Raw genomic sequence first — 6,000 nt, 5'->3', positions numbered from 1 at the left:
AAACAGTATGAAAGCTCGTTGTGAAGCCAGTATAGCAGTGCACGGTGGTCACATTCCATATTAGACAGGAATTTTCTCGAGATAAATGCTTTATCTCTGATTCATAATGTAACACTTTTTGATATATCCTGTTTCTTAATTCCCAATTAAAATCTTTTCCACGTTGTTATATGTCTATGTTCTTTCTTCCATTGTAGTGTACCTCTGTGCCAAATTTCGTGGCAACACAGTGAATAGTTTTTCATTTTTCGCAGATTTTATGTTTGTGACCTTAATTTTGGACATGAGTGTATGTTATTCCTTAGCTGCAATAAAAATTCTACCGAATTAGTCTTCGAAAAGCTTGAATGAATAAAAGCTTTATTTAAAAATGTTATTTTCTTTTTCTTTTTCTTTTACAGGTGAAACTGCGGAAAGAATATGTGAGCCTTCGGATGTTTATCACTGCCTGCTATCAAAGAGCCTAAAGAGTAATTGTGAGTAAATGCATAATCAAGCTTGTCTTTAAAAAGGAGAGTAATCATTTTTATTTGTTATAAGAAGTTTCTAATAGTGGCCGGGATAGCCTGGTTGGTAGGGCATTGGATTTGCATCCTTTGGATTGTGAGTTCGAAACCTGCCGGCCGAAGACTCTCCGTGTGTGTGGTTGCTGGCGCACATATTAATCTGTCGTGGCCACAAAGTCCTCCATGTAGAGAGTAATACCATTGGAGGTACTGGTTCAGAGGTGATCGTTCTCTGATTCAGATCTAAATTACGATCGTGGATGAGTGAATGAAATGCATGAATGAAGTCTGCCCCGTAAAAAAGATTGTGACGCGTGAGTAGCTAAGACGTACTCTTGGCCCTAGATGGCGCTACTGAAAAACAAGAGAACGCTCTCTTGGTTTAAAATCGCTGACTTTGTCAGCGGGCTTGTCTATGACAAATGCCATTAGAAACAACAACAATTTCTAATGGAATGCAGAGCAAGACTACTATAATAACAGATTTTAAATGCGTTAAACAATTTGACGTTTAAAAATAAAATATTAAACAAATCGTGAATTTTTCAAATTATGCATAAAAGATTCAATTCAAATGTAACTCGGGCGCTGTTACCTGATAAAAAGTTGGTTTCCAAAGGCATCTAATTATAGCCTATTCATATCATTTTTTACTATTTTTTGGTGATCTGTAACAACTAAATATCAGTTATGAAACAGATAGGCTAATTATGAACTAAATAATAGTTGTAAAGCTACAGGTATATCTTCACCAAAAGTCAAATGAGCTCTTTGCCTAATTGATTTCAAAGAAGAAGGAAAAAAAGGGAAAAAGAAAGTCTCACAAAAATTTTCTCGCTTACGCGTTACTCCCCTCACTTCTAATAAAGGTGTATTCCCTTCCTCTTTAATAAAAGTGTTATTAAAAGTGAATATCATCCCGTCATCGTGCATAAAATTTGAGACTTTGGTTAAGGCCGCGAATGCACGGCAAGATGAATAGTTACGAGATATGGATCTTTGATGTGACTTACTAAATCTATTGTGTGATGCTAGGACTTTTTTTTTTTTTTGCTTCTTAATGTATGCCATGCAGTTGATAGTACTCGAAAATCAAATTTGTATTTCAAACGCTTTTTTCCTAGTCGAATGAAACCAAGATTTGACCTATAATAAAATATAATAAACATAGAACATATAATAAACTTAAGGAATATGAAGATGCATATAATAAATGATGATGATGATGTCGTGTCCGCGTTACCACGGAAAGGGAGTGCAGTAGCTTCTGAAGGTAAAGACCCCTGAGCACCCGAGGGCAAAAGTCTGACTTCTAGCTCATATGAAGATGAAACACACACATTCGCTTGCACAACCCTTTTTTACAGGAAAGCACATTCACACACCTCACAGATAGAGCACAGATGAAGAACAACCATGCCCGAACCGGAATTCAAACCCGGGGCGCCCAGATCACGGGGAAGATGCACTACCCCTATGCAAGGACGCCGGCATATAATAAATCTAAATGTATAATAAACCTAATACAGATTATTTTTTTTTAACTTTGTATTCGACAATTCCTGTGTATGTATACAACGAGAGAGCTATCCCCACAACATTCTCTCTAATAAATGTATTATCTCAGAGAGGGCCTTGCATGGCATAGGCGTGAATTTTTTTTAATCTACCGTGTGATCCCAGGGGAATTTTTTAGTGATTAATCAATGTCATTCGGTGAAAAATATCTGAAAAATCCAATCTTAGTCGCGTTTTTACCAATCAGTTGAAACGAAGATTTGATACAAAACTGCAGTTGTAATTACAAAATCAGGTATGAAATTTGATGTATTTAAGTTATCGTATTTTTGAGTTCTAGAGCTTACATGCTTGTGAAAGTACAGACAGACAAAAAGCCAACTTCTTGATGAATATGATTCAAACTTTTGATTAGAATTTACACATTAAATATTAAATTCATGCACCGAATTTTATTCATCTAGCTCTCTTCGTTTTGTAATAATCGTGCTAACTTATATTCGGATAGCCGGGTCATTGTTTCGTTAAATATTTATGGCTTTATTTTTTTCTAAGGAATTAATATTGTACTTATTATTTGCTCAATTTACCCGAGGAATAAAAAAAGTGTATAGTAATGTAAAAGACTGCAGGCAATTAGATATAATGTATATAATGAATAGAAAAGATGTAAGGCTATTAATATAAAGTTTTAATGTCTTTGGTAAATTGTTGCTTAAGAATGCTTTATTGAGGGATCGTGAATATTAACTTATATATAACAGATTTAATATAACTTACTCACAACCAACATTCCCAGAAGAACCAGATGGTTGCCAAAGGTGCCTGGCTATCAATGTAATCAACAATTATTAGAAACATTTGAAAAATAATAGAATTATTACAACATCATAATATTCAACTGCGCCAAATTGTGATGGTTTTGTTAAAAACGACAAGAGAGTCTTCTGATCATGATGCCAATAGCTGCAAAAATGAAACAAGGCGCAGCACAGGATTTCTTAATATGTTCTAAAAATTACTGTTGCACATGATTGCATGCTCTCTGAAAAATTCCATATATAAAATTAAAATTACAGTTCTAAGTAAAAATATATATATATATATATATATATATATATATATATATATATATTACTTATAACTACAGTAATATTTTTTACACAGATTTTGTAAAATGCTCCTCTTTAGCTGTTTTATTTGTCTCTTCCAGTATCTTATATTCTTAAAGATTGCCATGAGCCTTGCATTGTCTATAAATACCATACTGCGGTCACTTGTATGGGAATGGGCTCTGCAAATATCAGGCAAGCATATTTCTTCCTTGAAATATAAATGCACGTTACTTAATGTTTAAAAATTCATTTAAAAAATTGTATTATATATATATAGTTACAAATCTGTAATTTTGCTTCCCAGCATGGTTAGTTTAATCATTGGAAAGACCGTTGTAAGCAACAGCAACATTACAAATCTGTAATGTTGCTGGGAAATAACATTACAGATTTATAACAATATATAGTTTAATCTGAAGAGTCTTATTACTTACTCTACATTGAAAAAACTTATTTCAATTTTATTGCGGTAGAAAAAGCAAGGAGTAAAGTGGCTGAAAAGCAAACATAGGCGATAGCTAGTGAAAAATAGTGTTACACTATTATCTAAGCAGTTAATCATAATCATGTCGATGTACATTGAACATAAAAATCCTGATATAAACACTTCTTAAAATAATCATTGTTTCTGAATAAAATCTATAAAAAAAACCTACATGTATAAAAACGTACGAGGTACAAAAATCATTCTTATTACCGAATGGCAACTGCCAAATGTCAACAAACCTTCATACAAATTTCAAAATCTTTCGAAACGTTCTATAGCGTAGAATAAACAAATTTGGCGTAATTGCTTTTTGAGTTGTAGGTACTCATTGAAAATGAGTTTTCAAATCTTTAATTAAAAATTAATCAAAATTTTACGTGAATAGGCCAATTTACGCCATTTGAATAGGACACGAGAAGAAGGGAGATGGTCGCCCCAATTAGATGGTTTAAAAATATAAGAACGGCATGTAGTGTAGTTGCCATCATTTTATTAGAGTGGGTTGTTTGAGAATAATCGACTTAAGGGATGATGCAGTACATTTAAACTTTTTTATGTAGAAATGTAAAATAACGCAAATAACGAGTTTAACTCTTTCATTCCTCAACTCATTCGAACATTCAATTGCTCGGGCATTCAGAATCCTGGAATGTCCGAGTTTTTCAGTCAAAGATGAGAAAAAAATTAACTTCACCTTTGTGAACCGTAATGATATCTCGTGTTCTTAAAGGGTTGCTGTAGACTTACTAGCTGATAGCTATTAAGCAAATATATGCTAGGACATCTTTTGAGAGTTCTCAGAAATCCTCTCACCCCCCCCCCACCCATTTGGATGTGTATTTCTAACAATAAAATTCATCGGGTATTAATTCAATTACTTTTAACGAAAGGTAGAGAAATGTTTTTAGTGATATCTATGCATTTAGAGCACGCGCCATATTTTTGTTGAATGGGCATTTGGGACCTGGCTTTCAGTACTGATCGAGTTAAACATAAATACAAGACAAAAAACAAAGGAAACAAAATATTTTCTAAGAAAATCGTAAACAACTATTTTTTTGCAGCAATGCTTAAAATTATTATTATATTTTCGGTGATAGTTAGTTTAGTAATAATAGTAATTCACTAACAATGACACATATTTGGAAGAATTTACGGAATCATTGGTGTGCATTTTCGATCTTCCTCTATTTAGGACCTCATTATTTGAATATTAGCCGCGACTGCAGATAAATTAGGAATATCTATAGTGGAGAATTTCCAACCAGGCAGCCTAAGCAATTGACTAAAGTCGCAAGCAGATCGAATTTTAAAAAATTACTAGTTTAATTGCTAAATAAATTTATTAAAAATACAAAACTTTAATCAAAATGCGAATTATAAAATATCAACACTCATCAAGCATAATTAGTCAAGTACCAGTCTCTTTCATTGTCTATGTACTTTTTCTCTACCTCAGTATAAAACAGGACTTCTGAAAACCTCGGAAATTTTGCTGAGATACATTTTAAGTTTGTCTACAGAAATCACAATAAAGCTTAGGAGTTAATTGTTAAAGGCTTGAATAATTTCGAAGTTTCAGTAAGACTGCAAACAAAAGAGTTCAGTTCAGACTATTTCGAATTAAGGTGGTTTAAGGGAAATAGATCGTTTAATAATGGCATTTGATTATACATGTTTTCTTCATTGTGGCCACAGTATGACTGTTGATGATTGGATTAGGAAAGCTCTTTATTTGGTTGAAACATTTCATAGACAGTTTCAATATGTAATCTTCAATTCTTATCAATTGTCTAGTCTTTGTATATGCTATTATTTCTCTATAACTATGGCGTGTTCATAAGAAAAGGAAGAATTTTACTCTTCAGAATTTGTCTTCTTTCCATGAGTTTTCACTGTAAGCCAGATAGGGGATATATGTGTCAAAATAGAGGGAAGTGATTGAATAACATATTTATAAGAACGGGAAATGTCTACTAATGAGGGAAAGAATAAAGTAGATTTTATTCCAGAAATATCAGCATTTTTTATTGGTATTACTGCTGTTATATGTAATTTTGTGCAATTATTCTAAACGAATGCATCTCAATGTGCAGTAAATAAATTATTTGTTTCCTTTTATATCTCTTTCTTGCCCGTTTGTGTCTCAATGCTTTAATTGTATCAAAATATAACTCCAATAAGAATATTTCAGTTGATGAGAGAATGCAACCCAGTTCTTTATAGCAAAACCGAAAAATATACACTGAAAAAAGAATTTATTATTCATGCATTTAATTATTTGCCTTACTAACCTTTGCTACCCAATTCATAACAGTATTTCTCCTTTATTAAACATTTATATTAGATTTTTCTTCAATATTTTTTTCCTATT

Source organism: Argiope bruennichi, chromosome 10, assembly GCF_947563725.1.
Source record: "Argiope bruennichi chromosome 10, qqArgBrue1.1, whole genome shotgun sequence".
NCBI lineage: Eukaryota > Metazoa > Arthropoda > Arachnida > Araneae > Araneidae > Argiope > Argiope bruennichi.
Note: the sequence above shows the minus strand (reverse complement) of the source record.